This window comes from Spermophilus citellus (assembly GCF_964194105.1).
Source record: "Spermophilus citellus genome assembly, chromosome: 5".
In the NCBI taxonomy this organism is placed as follows: Eukaryota; Metazoa; Chordata; class Mammalia; order Rodentia; family Sciuridae; genus Spermophilus; species Spermophilus citellus.
Genome location: NC_138186.1, coordinates 82,846,395 through 82,864,390, shown reverse-complemented (window position 1 = coordinate 82,864,390; position 17,996 = coordinate 82,846,395). Strand labels below are relative to the sequence as shown.

At 34.5% G+C, this 17,996-nt stretch overlaps 1 protein-coding gene across 3 annotated transcripts in view; it reads right to left on the bottom strand.

The window, feature by feature from the left end:
- LOC308649911 (regulating synaptic membrane exocytosis protein 1-like) overlaps positions 1-17,996 on the bottom strand; it is a gene marked incomplete at its 3' end in the record, with an annotated part of 191,887 nt that overhangs the window by 118,918 nt on the left and 54,973 nt on the right. The gene's annotated exons all lie outside the window — the stretch shown is intronic.

Here is a 17,996-nt window from a genome sequence, read left to right as displayed (position 1 = left end):
TATCCTTCTCCTAATCCTTTCGTTTTTCCCCTCCCAGTGCTGGGGTTTGAACCTAGGGCCTCTGGCATGCTAGGCAATCATTCTACCAGTGAGCTACATCCCAGCCAAATATTGTTTCTCCTCATATGATTTAAAACACAGCCTTGAGGAGGGAAGTCTTGGTAATAAAACTGAAACCCTACATCTTAGATTTTGCTAAATGGAAATGTCCCTTAGGATTCAGAACCCCCAAGCATGAGTCTGATTTAACTTTCACGGGGGCGATTTGACTGCAGTGCTCATATTTAGGACCAGTCATGTTATTCCAGAAGTGTATCACTGGTGAGGCAGGAGTGGATAAACTGTTTCCCAGTACTAAAAGCTGCGTGGCAAAGTTCTCCACTTCTGAAAGAAATGATACAGGGAAACGTGGACACAACGCACAGAAACGTGCACACACACATTGCTCATTCCAAACAAGGTCAAGTGAGACTTAGAAATCAATATATAACATGACAAGAAAAGAAAATGGTGCCATTTCAAACCTCTGCACACCTTCCTCCTGAGATAACAGTAAAGAATTGTGGCATTTCTCAAGAGCAAATGCTAAACTCTCAATGGATTGGTCAAGAGAGAGGTGTGAAATCCCTGAGAACCACAAAGCCTTATGTGACTATTCCAGTTTCATGGGAGAAGGCCAATCACACATCAGCATGAAAAGAACATTTAGGGAGGCAGTTGTTAGGGAAAAGAAAGCCCTGAAATTTTAATCTAACTTACACAAGGTACAATGTCCAGTAAGTTAAATTTTGAAGTACTGGAAAATCTTTTAACAATTCTTATTCAACTAAAAATAGACTATCAGGCTGATTAACCTACAGGAACTAATTTGTAAAAATCTTAAGTATCACCAACTCAGAAAAAATTTTGAATTATATAATAAAAAATTTTTTGGTTCCTTTTTTTCCTCCCTTCATGTTCCAGATATTTACACAAAGATCTAAGAAAAAGAAAATCTACCACTAAGAATTTTTCTTAAATATGCTTGGAAGTAACTACTTTCTAAATAAGGCAAAGATTTACCCAACAGTAGGGGTAGGTTTTAAAGCCAAACTTTTCCTCCCTGCTAAGTAAAAGGCCATTAAAAAAATCTAATCTAAGTACCCAGTGATTTGGGATTTAAAATGACAATAGCCAACATATTTCTGTCATACACACTATAGAATCTTTCTGACAAAAACTTGATTTGAATTGCTGAACTTTAAGGTTTTATTGAATAATAAAAATACATGTTACTCTTCAAAAACAACATATTTGGAGTTAATTAAATGTACTTTTTAAAAAATAGGAGATGATCACATTTTCTATATTAACATATTTGCTGATCATAGAACACATACCCTAGGGTGATGTAGTAGCTATTAATTTGAGTCTTGAGGAGGGTAACTCTTTGTTTCAAATTTCTAATTTTTCAACAAAATTGTGGGGAAGTGGTTAAACTATGATAATATATATTCTTATATTTTCAAACCTGAATTCCTTTGAGCTGAAATTTCTCCTTGGTACAAGAAAGAAAAAACTATACTATGCCCCAAACAAGACACAACAAAACTATAAAATATGAGATTTTTGTTAGCCTGGGTGGACTTACATTTCTTTAAAATTATAATTGAATTGTGTCAGTTTGGAGGCATAAAATCTTCATAGTTTTGACAGTTCTAATATATGGAAATTGTTTAGCTCCAGCAATTTCCATTATCTCCCATGTATTAGACAAAGTATATTAAATATAGACCCCCTCATACTTCAAGAAACAAGACAATGATATGTCAGAATGTTGCAGCTATTAAGAGTTTGTTGCTATACATGATTCATTCCTTCAGCCAGACATTAGGAGACCACAAATGCAGCAATACTGCTGACTTCCTGGAATTACCAAGGATGGAGGGACTAAGAGTTCAAAGGGTCTGACCCCTTATTCTTTGAGATGTCATTAATTATACCGGGATTATCAGACATGGACTCTTAATGTCTCCTAATATGTGAGCATCTCCTCATCATTCAAGCCTCACTGAAGATTTATGCAAATAAGACATTCTGCAACCACCTCAGGGGAATGCTCCTCCTGACTCCGCCCTCAGCCCTGCTGGGTTTTATGAATGACTGCAATCAATGCGATGTATGGCTGCCAACTGCCCACTCAGCCCTTTCTACTCTTCCGTGCACATACACCCGGGAGAAACTCACATTGCCACAAGCCTACAGATGAGGCTATGGCAAGGCTTTCATCTCTCCAAACAGGAACTAAATGTGCTTCCAGATACTTAGAGTATATGAATTAAAAATTCTAAAAGCCTTCAAGAAACACAATTTACATAATTACTTTCTCTCATTTGACTTTCCATTTTGGTGACTGTAATCACTACCCCCTACTCTGCTTCCACAAAAAAAACAAAAAAGCAAAAAACACTATTTGAACTTTAAATTGTTTAATATTCCACAACTAATATCAGGAAACTACTTACTGTGAAATAAGCTGCCAAAGAGTAGACTTTGGCTGTTTACATTTCTATTTTCAATCTTATGCTTTTTTTTTTTTTTAATTTTCCTATCATCAACAGAGTCAAGCAGGGCTGGCAAACAAATACATTTGTGCCCATTTCCCAAGTATTACAGTACTAGCCTACATGTGTCCTATGAAAACTGAGAGACAGTTAAAATAACATAATATTGAAAAAAATGAACCATTTTTTCAAATATAGAATTTTCTGATTTGCTTGTCACTAATTAAAATGACATAGAAACAGGAGAAAACAACAGGAGACTTCAGAGAATATGTAACTTTGTCACTCTTCCTTCTAACTTTAATTCAGTACTTCAAGTCATTCTCAACACTAAGCACAAAGAATCCAAAACATATGCAAATTTCCTGTCTGGAAACTTATTTGTCTCCTTAAACTCCAGGGTCACATATCCAACTGCTTCCTCAATATTTTCACCTGGATCTAATAAATCTCTCAAAATCAACATTTGCAAATGCAACTCTTCATATTATTCCTCCAACACTGATCCTCCAACAGCCATCTCTATCTTGTTTGATTGCAACGTATTTCTTGAACTGTTTAGTCCTAAACTTTAAACTTGACTCCTATTTCTCTCTTACATTCTGCATCTAATTTACCAAATTGACTATATTTTCCAAATATGTGCAGAATCTCATCTTCTCTATTATTACCATCCTGGCCTAACCAGTAAAATCTTTTACTTGAATTCTCAGGATAAACTTTTTACCGGTTGGCTAGCATTTACCCAATTGTGTTGAAACTTCATTCTCAACACAGTGCCCAGACTGACTTTTCTGAAATGTAAGTTAGATCCTGACACTTCTGCTCAAGATTCTGTAATGGTTCCCCAATTTATTCACAATGAAATGCCATATATCATCTGGCTTCCCATTACTCTTGGAGCTCACCCATCCTTCGTGCCTCAGGGTTTTTGACCCCTGTCTGGAATACCTGTCCCTGAAACTGGTAGAACTAAATCTCTTACCTTTTTCAAATGTGTGCTTGAATGTCATTTTTTTAATGATTCCTACATTAATTATATGACTAAAAACTATATTCCACTTCCTATCACCACACACACACATTTCCAAGTATTTTTGCTCTATTATTTACATAAGTTCTATCTCCTATGGCTTGAAATAGAAGCTTCTCAAGAGCAGGGATCTTTGTCTGATTCTTTTCCTATATATATAAGGAGATGAGAACAGGGCCTCACAGACAAGTCACTCACAACATGTTTGTTGAGAAAATAAGATAAAAATATAAAAGTTATTGATTTCAAGCTTGAGTAACTAATTTAAGATGGTAAAACAGTTATTTAGAACACACTTTTTTTCAAATTAAAGCATATTTCAACAAAATAAAATTAATTTATAGGCAAGGAGTTTTGTAATTTGAATAACTTCACTAAATTTATTTTCATGTGGTTTGAATAATGTTTATTCTCACTCTAAACAAGAAAAAGGGCATTTTTCAGCATATAACTTCAATGTAAAATTACTGCTTCAAACCAGTAAAAAACTATTTAACATCTGAGGCACTAATATTTTATCAGATAACATTTTAAAATAAGTGTATGTAAGGAAATAATAGTAAAGACAGAATCCCTTTTTCTTCTGATTTTTCTAAACAGGGTAGGAACTTTTAATTTAATGCATATCATATGCCAAAATGTACTCAATATGTCTTGTTTAATCTTCATACCACCCTGTAAGACATGATTATCCTATCTGAAAGAAAAAGAAACTATAAGTCTAAGAGGTGAAATTATTTTCCAAATCATAAATGGTCAATGTTGATACTTAAGAAGCTATGATTTGAATGAAGGTCAGCTTAGCATTAAAGTTAATATCCTTTCCACCATTCCATGTCTTTAAGAGTGAAAGAAAGTTCTGTATCTTCAGATATGCTTCAGTACCACTGGCTGCATGATACAGGTACATTGTTGACAGTCTGTGAATAAACTCACATAGCTTAGTAGTCTTTCAACATCATTCTAGTATCATAAGACCATGTTCTTGTTAAAATTTGTTATATAATCTGGTTGTTCTTTGTTGAAGGAAAAAAAAAGACCATGTTCTTCACATACAATAGCAGGGCAATAGTGATAGTAGGATATGGAGTTGGCTAAACTAGAAATGCAATGTGACCTTAAGACCGTCGGGGGACACTGGAACACTATAGAATGTGAAATTCAAGTTGATGTATCTGGTATAGAGACAAAGGGTTTATACAAGAAAATAATCAAGAAAGCTAAAAACATCCAAGATTCATTTGTAAGACAGTGTAATTGATAAATCTCTCTTCAAATACATTTTTTGAAGGAAGACTTCAAAAGTGATCTCATTTCCATTTACAAATTCTAAAAGAGGAAAAGCTAAAAAAATTATCTTTAAAACCCATTTTACATAAAAATGCATATTCATGTCAATTCCACAGTGAACAAGTGTGTGTGATGACTATTACCCATAGGATGAGGATGGAGCAGCGAAAATTCTACACCAGAAGGGGAAAGTGAATGTTGGTATTTGAAAAGCCAGATGTACTAATCACAAATCATCACAGCCTGTTATACCTCCAGTGTGCATTCAGGGAACCCTCAGAAGCTACAACAGAGTAATTTTTATTTTTAAAAAAGGCATGGAAGACAGGCAAAATAGATTCTTAACTAGAAGGAAAGGGAAATCTGCTGGCAGTTCTTCACAATGAGTGTAAGGATTGTGGACCTTCCCCTGAAGAGGCCAGAACAGTATTCACAAAACCAAACAAAAAGGATGAGGATTCTAACATGACCAGGATAATTACAGAGTATCACTGAGATTAATGGTAAATTTTAAATTCCGAAAAAACCCAAACCTTCCAAAGACTGTTAAGAAAAGAAAATAACAGGTAAGAAGTCAAGTCTCTGGTCTTCCAGATTACTAAACTTGTTCAACGCCCATTTGGTCTAGAATTCTAGGAAGTTTGATTCTATAAGATCCTAATATCATTTCCAAGATTTTTTTCAACAATTAACCTCTTTTTATCCAAGCTACTGTTTTATGGTAACAATATCATTTCTTTCTCCATTCACTAATTCTAGAAATATCACTTACTGAAGGATTTATATCTGATATCACCTCCTACGTACATGTCTTCTCATTTACCTGTTTCTAATTAGTAACTTGCATGAATTCTCCAGAAGCCACTTGTTGCCTGCAAAAGACAACTTTAGAAAAAACTGGAGTACCAAAAAATTTCCCACTGCTAAACTTTCAAGGAAGAACCTCTTTCCATTCCACAAGGTGAAAAAATAACACTATCTGACTATCTAGTAATATGTAAGAAATTTCCAGGACAGGAAACAATAGTCAATGCAAGAGAGAGAGATCAAATAAGATGAGGCCTGAAGTCATGTTTTGAATTTCCAGGAATATACAGAGATGGGGCTCAAGTGAAGCTCCATCTCATGGGTTCATGAGAAAAAGTGATACAAAATTGGGGATAGAAAATAGAGATAGTTGGAAATATGGAAAGCTGAATTGAGAAAAGAAGGCATGATGAAAGGAAGATGGTCCTTTTTCATACTCAGGGCATAGTTGTTGGTGAGTGAACTGGCCAAGGAAAAGGAAGAAGTTGAGTGTAGAGGAGAGAAAGGAGGAGAAGGGAAGTGTAAGTGAAGGGTGGTAGGGGAAGAGAGGAAAGAAATTAGGGGGAATAAGGATGCCCAACAGACAGGCAGGAAATAAACAGGTAAGAGATTATTTCCCTAAATGTCGTCTTTCATTTGGACCATAACTCCCATCTCGATTTTCTCCAAAAATGATTCTTGTATGGTAGCCTAGATAAAGTTTGTTTTGGAAAAGCTATGGAGAATGAAAATCATTTTTGTACTTCTTCTCGTATTTCTACCTCAGTTCCTAGATAATAAAGAAAATCTCCAGCTCAAAGCTTCTTTTCCACCCTACCTATGCTGGAGGCAGGGGAATAGAAAGATTGAGGGGCTCTCTCCTCCCAACTCTCACCCACTGATGGCTATGTTGACACTAATGAGTAGGGTTATCATGTCTTGGAAGGAAAAAGTTGAAAGCTTCCTCTTCTTTTCCTGATTGTATGTAAATAAAAACAAAATAAACCCAACAAACAAAAAAACAACTTATTTCTCCAGCTTTTCTGCAGTAGGTCCCTGGGCAGGCCTGAGTGGGGCAAATGTACCAGGCTTCTAACTCTAACAATCTTTTTCACTCACCCATGTCTATTTGAACTATTTAGGTAAGCACATCTAAAGCTTACTGAGAAGGCTTAACTATTTTAGATTTTAAGGTACTTCAAATAAAAAAGAAAAGAAAACTCACTTGGAAATGACAGTCTGTAGTAATTAGGAAGAATATCAGAAAAACTAAAAGGACATCAAATTTTCTCTAGCAAGGGAGGAAACATGTTCTATATCAGCTGATTCAGTCTGTTTTGTTCTTCTGGAACCCATGACAGATGGTGCTTCTGTGCAGAACACATCGTCATGGGCTCCGGTTGCACAAATCAAAGTCCCACCAAATTATATCCACTGAAAAAAGAATTCTAGTCTAGAAGTAAGAATGTCACAGTTACAGGAATAATCTTGGGACAACAGAGATTAACTTAAAGATAAAACTAGCCTTTAGTACTTTCATTTTCATTAGTAAAGAGTTCCAAAACTCCTCACAGCTCCATCAACAATCACTTGTCTAAATTAATGTCTCAAGTCAGGCTGAGTGTGGTCTCTTCATCTGAAGAAACGACCACTGACTTGAATGAGTGAAATATGAAAGACTGTTTCATCTGCAATAAAGAGTTATAATAAAGTTATAATAAAGAGTTAAAGAGAAATTTTAATACTGAGATGTAACTAAAAATTATCTTGATTAATTTGAAAAAAGCACTTAACCAAACTAAGATGAATTTTAAGAAATGTAACCTTGTTTAGATATGAAAACAAAGTAACAAAGCAGGAAAATAACAGTTAATAATAATATCAGCAAAATTTTCTGAATATTAACAGTGGGCACGGAGCTATGAATCTCACGTTTTCAGTCAGGTGATCTGGTCATGTGTTATCTATTGTTCCTGGTATTCTGTTAGTTAAAAACTGATAATGCTACTTAAATTATAAGTATATTTGTAAAAATACCACAACTTATTCATATAAGCACAATTTATTATTTCAACATCACTATTTTGAAACTATTTTGTTTTAAGCAAAACAGAGGTGTTGTCATTGAAAATTTTAGCAAGAACGACATAATTATAATTGAGTACTTCAAACTCTAAGCACTAGCCTGTACTTCACATTTTCTTGCCACCTTTCAAAATTGCGCCAAAGTAGAGACAGTTGCCAGATAATGCTTGTTTACAGTCTAATGTTGAGGGCAAAAAATAAAATAAAATAAAATTTAGTAGCAGAGGCAGGAATGATGGTATTCATAGAGATAAACTCTAGAGCTACTTCATAACTAACAAATTTTCAGCTTTTTATTTGCGTCACAAACTCATAGCTTTTTGAATAATGATTTTAGGGTAGTTGTATGTGAAAGAATGATCAAGGCTTGCCGTCAGAGAAAATCTTCGTTTATTGAGGAATAGCTCTGCATATTTATAGAGCCAGGGGTGGTTTGACAGTTGGCATGGGGTGCTTTTTGATTGGTGGGTAAGGATCAGGTGAGCCAGCAAGGCTAGTCTGATTGGTGGGTAAGGATCAGGTGAGCCAGGAGGGCTCACCATTGGAAGGCAGGATCATGTGAGCCAGCAGGGCTCACCATTGGACGGCTCTTCTTGGGGAATGGGGAAGTTAGTCTTTGTAGCCGGCGCGACTCCCAACAGTATGTATCTAAGAATGCCTTTTCTCCACATAACATTTATTGTCTTCTCTCATCTTGGACAGCAATATGCGCTATTCATTTTATTACAATAATATTTATCTGGTCAACAGGTTATAATGCCTCTTTTACCTAAAATGTAACAAAAGAATGAAACCATATCAGTTTAACATTTCAACAAGAAATCTAATGTTTGAATATAATTGCTTCTTTGATTTTTTTTTTTTGTATTCAGAATGAGGAAAGCAAAAAAATACTGTAAATACTTTTCTTCATCTTCTTCATCTAAACTGATGAAGGTATGAACAGATATTTAGAAAAAATACTCATGAATACTATGATGTTTGGGAAGATGATCTGGCAAAGGGGATTTCTTATTCTTCTCTGACAAAGGTGAATATAGAAACACACTCTGCTACCTCCCTAGATCTAATAGGACTGCCATTCTTGTGGCTTCAGCTGCCCTATGGCTCCTGAATTGTCATTTTCAGACTTCAACTCCTATTATTAGTCAGGTCTCCAATTTGTATCTACTGAAAACTTCCCTAACACCTAAGCCTAAACAGATCAAAAGACTAAATGCAATAATCCTCCTACTTTCAAACTTAAATATCTCCTAAATTTCACATAGTAGTCGACTGAATAACTGCTGTTCACAACCTTGATATCACCATGGGCCACTGACTCAATTTAATGGCCAAAATGTCACTGAGTTTGCTGTATTGCTTTGGACAAAACCTCTTGAAAATTCATTTTTTTCACTTATATTTACAAACTCAAAATCCACTTTACCTCTTAAAAGAAATGCTTGGTGTCTTCCCCAAACTCCCTCCTATTCACAGAGTCTACAAAAGGGCTTCCTATTCCCCACCATAGCAAACACATCTAGTTCCAGAGCATTTCATCCACACATTCCTCTTATTCACTAATCTCTTCCCCTTAATTCCTAACATAGCTCATTTGCTAAGTCAGATAAATCTATTTCACAGTTATAGAACTTCACTTTGTCACCTTCATCTCTACCATATCCCACTTCTCTTACTTTAAATTGTCTGCCCCCTTCTCCCTCTCTCTTAATTTTTAATCCTTTCAAAACTCAATTCAAATGTTCAGAACTCCAGGAAGATTTCCAGGCTAACAACTCTCATTAATTCTTCACCAGCATCTTCTAAAAACATGGACCCTTATATGGGCATGAAAGACTGTTTAATAGCAGCAGCCCAAGTACTGGGAAGAAGTTCAAGAAACGTCTACTTTGGAAAAAAGACATGAAATATGTGTTACAAAGCACCACTGAGAAGCCCTGGTGATTATAACATCTGTATGAATCATTACAAAAGCCTGAGTATAATCAATGAACAAACACTTACAGACACCTGCTCTGCACCATGCCCCATGCTAAGCATGATGATCACAACCTGAAGGCAAGTCAGTCTGTTCATTAATAATAGTGGTGGTAATAATACTAACATTTATTGACCATGTAATATAATAGAAACCCTTTTAGGCTCTTTACATGCATTAACTTATTTGATCCTTATAATAACTCCATGTGGTAGTCAGGTTAAATAACAACTAGTTGACAGCATCTGCAAAGCCCTGTTTTGTGTAAGTTGTCACTATATTAGTTCCACAAGCAGAACTCTACTTTTCCATTTTATTTCCCTCAAGTTGTTTAAATTAATTTTTAATTAAAATTAATTATCTTCAAATACAAGATCAAGTGTGGGACTTTAGGATTAATAACAAGGTACTAAGGATGTAGCTCAGTGGTAAAGTGCTTGCTCAGAATTAATAATTAAATAAGGACTGTGCTTTTTCACCCAGACTGTTACTTAAAAAGAATATTCATTTAGTAGAATAAAATTCTAGTCTATTGTACTTTTACATTACCTTGTGACTTAGTGTTCTCAGGGGTTATAAAAATATTTTAATTATATTATTATATATAATTAATGTTCACCTTGCTTTTCAGAATTACTTCCAGAGTTCCCAACTAGAGATTTACCAGGATTCACTTAGGATACACTTCTTATTATAGATTCATGTATACAGAAAATTGTTAGAGATGAAAAGACATTAAAACTTAAATTTGTTACCCTTTCTATCCCAGCCATTGACTTCTTTTGTTTTTACCAAGGTGAATAATTTTTTAGCACAAAAATAGATATCACAACCAAATACAAATTTTATACTAATGCCATAAATACCACAAACTCCCTAACAAATGACTTCATTTTATTAGATAAAACACATTTTTATAATACTTTCTATAGCAGGAATGCTGCTTCTACTATAGGCAAACCTAAAGGTGATCCTATAATTAAATACTTCTGACAACTGAAATGCTCTTTCCAAAACGTTTACTGAAATCTCCTTCTATGTAACTTGCATATATTTATTCTAACTCTGCCCTTGAAAAGCTATGTAGAGCAGGTTTCTTGCTGCCTTTCTGAAAGACTGTTCTGCATGTTTGAACTCAGTGCTCTACACTTCTTTTATCAGTCCCTAAACTATTTCTTCCTAGTTATGTGTTCCAGAGACTTAGCTGGTGTTGTGTGTTTCTTTCGGCTACTAATTCCCTTAAAGGGTGGTTCCTTTTCTTGTACAATATTTTCACTCTAGGTCTATAAGAAGGAATAAAATCTCAAATTTTATAACCCTCTCTAATAGCCATGTCGTATAAAAAGGACAAGTGACGAAAAAGACTTTTCAAGGAAAATCACCAATGAGTTGCTTCCAAACATGGTCACAGATCAGAGTCATCTAAAGAGGTTTTTATAGGAAAGACTTCTTTGGGTCCCAGCCCAGACTTTCAGAGACGGGGTTTGGGCTCAGGAATTTTAATATTATTAGCCTTCCACGGGGAACAGAATGTGTTCAGAGGCAGGTGTTTGGGAGCTGCTGATGAAGAACAAATCATTCATTCACTGCACTGGTACCAGGAGTCCTTTCCTTGGAGGAAGCTAAACCTCAAGAAGTTTTCACAACTTGGTCCCCATTACCTCAGTCTCTCACAAAACACCTTTTCTTGAACTGCATTTTTAGCCCACAACTTTTATGACAGTTAATACAAGAAATGGCTGTTGGTTGACTGAAGTTGGTTTCTGCTTTTACTGTAAAATAGTCACTGTCTATTGTATCAATTTGATATAAAATTCCTAATTAATTTTTTTTTCAAAATTTAGTACTAAGAAAATGCCCTTCGACTTCTTCTTTTTTTCTTTCTTTCTTTTTTTTTTTTTTTTTTTTGGTGCTGGGTATTGAACACAGGGCCTCATGCATGTGAGGAAAGCACTCTACCAACTAAGCTATATCCCCAGTCCTCATTAATCTTTTATTACAAATACTTGTAATGATATATTTTGGTCAGGGAACCATTGAAACTGATAAGAAAATTTATTTAAGGTTTATCATAACATTTATTGACATAATAAATATGGTTCATAATTTCACTTTTTTCTTGGTTATAAGTGTCAATTTCTATTATACTACGTTGCATGTAAACATCTTTTCTAGAAAATAAAATAGAACCACAGAAAGACAGAAAAAGTTAAAATCTCAAGAATCTCAGAAACTTTTATATTTCACAATAAAAAAAATTACAAAAGACTCAATTTTTCTTACAATTAGGAAGTCTAATCTTCCTTACCAGCATACCCTGGAAACTAGTAGATATGCAGTAAATTATAATTATTATGATGGTGGTATTTTGCTAAAGTTGAAATGTTACACAAAATTAGCTTTTTAGAATGAATATGTCATGAAAGTTTTCCATATGCATTATAAGTGTTATCACACAGAAAGAAAATGGTTTCATTGCCTAATAAGTTAGTGAAGTTCAACAAGTTGGGCAGGATTTTTTGTTTATTTTAACTGCATAACATTTCAGAATCTTTGAAATGCTAATATTTATTGTACACCTCTACAACAGGAGTGTAAGAATATGTACTTTTTAAAAGGAATTGTATTCAGTTTGGGAAACAATGGATCACACTTAGTAGTTTCAATATGTGAGAAATCAGTATTCTTAATGGTCAGAGCTTGATAAATTATTCCAAATAGTAACATAAAATAGCAAATATGGCACTTCACTTCAGTAGGGAATATTTTCACTTGACCATCATTATGATCTTAAAACATTTCCATATTTACCTAAACAATTGCAACCACTTTACAATTTGGTCCACTTTTAAAATACATCTCCTAAAACATAGAGCATTCATCCTCCAAGTAAGACAATTCAGCATTGAAGTACATACTTCTCTCCATTATGATCTATTAGTTTCATGTAGAAATAATACATGCAAGCTACTCAATAAATTCTTCAACATTTAAGCATTCAGTATAGCCTCACCAAAGGAACAGATCTGAATCTAAACTAACAGTCTATATGCAAATTTCAGAGATTTTGTTATTGTCTTACACAAGTATTAAACAATGACTATAAAAAGACCAACTACAGTGGCTTACCAAATTCTAGTGTACTTATTTTCAAGTCCTAAAATAGATATGTGGAAAAAAATGTAATTACTGCAATAGGTAGACAGTAACTATCTTCTTTTACTTAGAGATAAATTTCAAAGGACAGTAAGACATTTTCTCTAAAACCACATAATTGCCTTGGTGACACTATCTTCATCTATTCAGATCACCCATAATTTTATTGCTACATAACTCAAAATGATCTCCTTACATGAGAAATATTTAAATTTTGACACTGACACTAAGTACTTAGGAAATACTGATACATCACTAGCAATAAAAAATTACATGCTGAATTCCATTATTTTTTTTTTGTATTTCCCCCCAAATACACTATTAATATTATAAATATATCAAAACAGACTGAGGGAAAAATTTGCATTATGCAAGATGCATGTAATGTATTACATATAAACCTGAATGTGTTTTTATACATACACATATATTACATGCATGCACATATTTAATACTTATATCTAGAAAAAATAAAGAATTCTTATAAATCAAATTAATTAATTTAATCAACAATGAAAAACAATCTATCCAATCTATCCTATGGCCAATTAAGAAATTGATTCTTAAGATATTTGCCCAAGAGAAAGTAAAACTGGTCTACAAATTATTTGTATAAGAACGTGCATAGTAATCTTATTCAGAATAAGGCAACACAAGTGCTTATTAATAAAGAAGTGATCAAGTAGAATTATGATATATTCATAAAATAGAAAGTACTTATGATATATATACTAATATGGATGACGGTCAAAAATATTTTTGAGCTAAAAAAACAGACACCAGAGTTCTTACTGTATAATTCCATAATTATAAAGTCCAAGGGGAGGCAAAAAAGTAATCAATGATAACGAGAATCACAAAGTGGTACCTTCTGGGTGGGAATGTATTTGTATGTTTGTTCAGGGCAGGAAATGGAGTTTTTGATGTTCTGGTTTTAGTTATAGTAACACAATTGTATGCAATTTTCAACACTGTACATTTTATTGCCTATAAATTATATATCAATAAAAAAGCAAAAATAAAAAGAGAAAAATTACTGACAGGTCCAAGAAGGCGGAATTCTCATTTAATATATTCTTTTTATGAAAAAAATATAGTTTAATGTTCTCTCAAAAATAATCATCCCAACATGCAACTATGGAAGTCCATGACATTTTTCAATGTCCATAATTTATTCTTTATACCTTCTCTGAATCCCAAAGGCAAATGTAAATATAGTTAAATCTAAGAAATTATTTTATGTAGAAATATTTTTCATCAGGATGAATTATTATATATACATGAAAATCTTAAAGGGGCTTTTAAAGTAGAGTTCAGGAAAAGGACAAATCATGGTACTATATGTTAAAAAAGCAATACCTTTTCTAAATTATATGCAGATCATTTAAAAGTTAAATTTGCATCTAGTATTTCACAGAAAACATTACTTATGAATTGCACTGGCATGTATAATATATTACTAGGAACATCTTAAAATTGATATTTTGAAAGGCTCATTCTTATGCTGTATATTTAATGATAAAATAAATGGCAATTATTTTCTAAGAAATCTTGAGTATTGGTTGTAGTTTCTAAGAGCAGTATCTCATACCAAAGTTTTTTAGAAGTTATCTTATTAGAAACATACCAAAAATGCAGAATATCATGAAAGTAACATCTAATTCTATTACTTTAAAAATTCTACAAATAAGTAAATGTCATCCATCACTAGATTCCAAGCCTCTTTAATGTTCCTCTTCTATGGGCATACGTAGTCAAGACCCTAAATTCAACGTGGTGAAGAGCAGCACTCCTGTTGCCTTGGTCTGTTAGGTTGGTGAGAAGCACAAAGACAGGCTCAGAGCTCCCACTCTTGAGGATCCTCCCTAAAGCGTCCTCCCTTGAGCTGCTATGACTCAGTGGCCCTAATAGAAGAGCAGGTGCATTTACTTTGACTTTCTTCGTCAATGAAAACAGCCCTAAGTGGTTTGAGAATCCTGGAGAGTCAGCCGGTAGTCACTAAATGTATTTTCATCTAAGTATGTTTTTATGTTAAGGAAAGAAACTAATTCTAAAAAAGGGAAAACAGTGGTAATGGGAGAGTATGGACTAATGGAAATAAATAATGAGATATAAATCAGAATATTAACATGCTTTCACAGACAATCGACATCACTGGATACTTCTCTGCCTCTGCAGCTCTTTTCTCCTCTGTTTGATTAAATTATTGTTCAAAAATATTCACTCTTTCTCACTCCCAACCCACTACCCCACTTCTTTGTTTAACTAATCGATTTGTTTGGGCCTCACAGTAGTCAGTGTTCTTCCTTTCATTTGGAATCTAGCTCTGTGACCTGCTTTGGATGATGTGATATTAACGGATGTAACAGGAGAAAATGCTTAAGATGTGCTCCTGAACAGGGTCTTGTCCTTTCCAACTGCCATGATACAAACCTGAGACTCTTGGAATAAATCTGGACCCAATCTGAAGCTTGAGGCCAGAGCCTTGTCAAACTTTTTTTTTTTTAATATTTATTTTTTGTTTTTTGTTTTTTTTCGGTGGGCACAGCATCTTTGTTTGTATGTGGTGCTGAGGATCGAACCCGGGCCGCACGCATGCCAGGCGAGCGCGCTACCGCTTGAGCCACATCCCCAGCCCGAGCCTTGTCAAACTTGAGAAAGTTTCTTCCACCCAGCCAGCCTGAGGAAAGATGAGCAAGCCCAGCTGAGGTCTGCAGGGATATTTCAGACATCCGACAGGTGCTTGGGAAATAAATATTAAGGCCTGATATAATATTGCTGATTTCTCCTTTCTCCTCCAGAATCGCTGTATAGCCTCTTGGGGAATATCTATGTATCCAGTTTAAAGATGGATGTTTCTTCTCCCTGGTAGAAGGTTACAAACTCTGCCTAGTATGACCTCATGATACCCAAGTATACCAGTGATTAAGGTACTTGCTATAGGCACCTATGCTAGGCCTATTCTCTGAGGACAGAATACCACCTTCTCCTCTCAACTACTTAGCCCATTCAATATAGACCCCCAGATGCCTCATGAATTGCCTGATTAGGGTAGAAACTAATTTATAGTAATATCAGTGAGAATAATATAAAACTTCACTAAGACCAGGACTTTGCTTTATACATTGCTATGTATCTAATTTCTAGAATATTGTCTGGGAAAGACTAGTCACTCCAAATGAATAAACAAACAAACAAATCAATAAATGTTAAATGAACAAATGTATTGGTATTTTTTCCAATGCAGATAATATATTTAATAAGAACTTTTAATATATTCACCCAAAGGACAGAGTTATTAAGAGAATTTTGTCATAGGGTGGAAGTGGGGACAATGGGAGAAAACTGTAGGTTTATAAGGCTTTTTTGGAGTGCCATAAATCATCCCATATAGGTTCTCCACCAGCTCTCCATAATAGTAACACCATACATTATAATTATTCATTGTAAGTCAGGATCACACCTGCACCTTATAGAATTTTCATGTGGCCACCAATCCAAACCCCTTTTTAACATTCCATCTGGGCTCCTTTCCTAAGATTCACCTAGAGAAAGCAGGACAACCACAAGTCCAAATCTAACAGCCCAATTTTAATTTTACTAGAAACAAGAACATTGTCTTATAAACGTGGTGTGGTAGGGGTCAGAAGTCAGAAGACATGAACTTGGAGGCATTGTTTGCCACTTGACTAGAAAATTTAAAGCAAACAACTTTCTATACTTCATTTTCATCAACACAACAGGCCTCTAGACTCTATTGGGGAGGATTTTCTGTAGCAAAGAAATTACTATACATAAAATGTGTTGAATATCTGGGAGTTGTACTGTTTTTGAAAAGTAGGCTTTTACTATCCTGGAAATGTTACATTGGAAATAGAGGCACTCAAAACTTTAGAATGTCCGAATGTAGTTGAATGAATGCAATCATTGTTAATGTGGTGATGGTGATGTTGTTAGCACCAGGTGGCTTTGAGACCAAGAAAAACAAGTCCTCCTGCAATAACAATTTAACCAAGCTGAAGCTGAAATAAGACCTAACAGGGGAAAAAAATTCGGAAAAAAAGTCTCTATATACCATGTTATCAATCTACCGAAGTAAAACACTATTCAAACAATCCCTCACAGAAGATGATAGGGAACAAGTATAAAAACAGTGTCTTAACTTTCATACATGCTTATTTTCATTTCTCATGTCTGCCAGGCTTTCACATTCTATAAACCAGTGTTTGACTTTTGATGCTGATTTTAAGAAAGAATTTAAATGTCAAGTTTTATATCTACTTAGAGTATGATTCCTCATTTTAAATGTTATCGCATGTTAGAATGCTGATTTTCTTTGTAAAAGTAACCCAGTATAATATGTAAACATGAAAAACAAGCACACACAAGAGCACTGCTTCAGGCATTCTTCCTTTTGAGTTCTCTCTTTCTCTCTAAGGAGGAAGTTTGTGTTACTTCATCACTTTGCATAAAAATCACCAGATAGCAGCAGTTAAAACAAAACAAAACAAAACAAAACAACAACAACAACAACAACAAAACTATCCAGAGGCTCTGGAGGATGAGGCAGGAGCATCACAAGTTTAATGACAGCCTCAGCAACTTAGCAAGGCCCTAAGCAATTTAGGGAGAATTCTAGAATAAAAAGCAAAAGGGACTGGGCATGTAGCTCCATGTGGTAAGGTGCCCCTGGGTCCAACCCCAGTATCAAAAAATAAATAAATGCATACATAAACTAAGTAACTGCAAAGGTAGAAACTGTCTTAAGGGAAAAAAAATGTTTCTGGAGGGAATCTGGGATAACAAGTTATTTCTAAAATAGATCTTAACATGTTTGAACCAATCTTAATTCTAAAACACACACAAATTTTGGAAGGGACTTTCAAACTATTCTAAAAAATTTGCAATTGCAGGTTTTCCAAGGGGTTGTTGTTTTGTAATTCACATTGTGACTTTGTTCCATACCATCAAATGCTAACAATAGGCTCCAAAGTACAGGTCTCCTGTAAGGGAGGCTAACTATTCAATATATAGGTTCTTGGTTTTTCCTGCTGAAGATTTTTTTGAGGATTACAATTCTTGACTAGTATCTAGTGTTATTCCTACCTTGGGGTTTCCATGT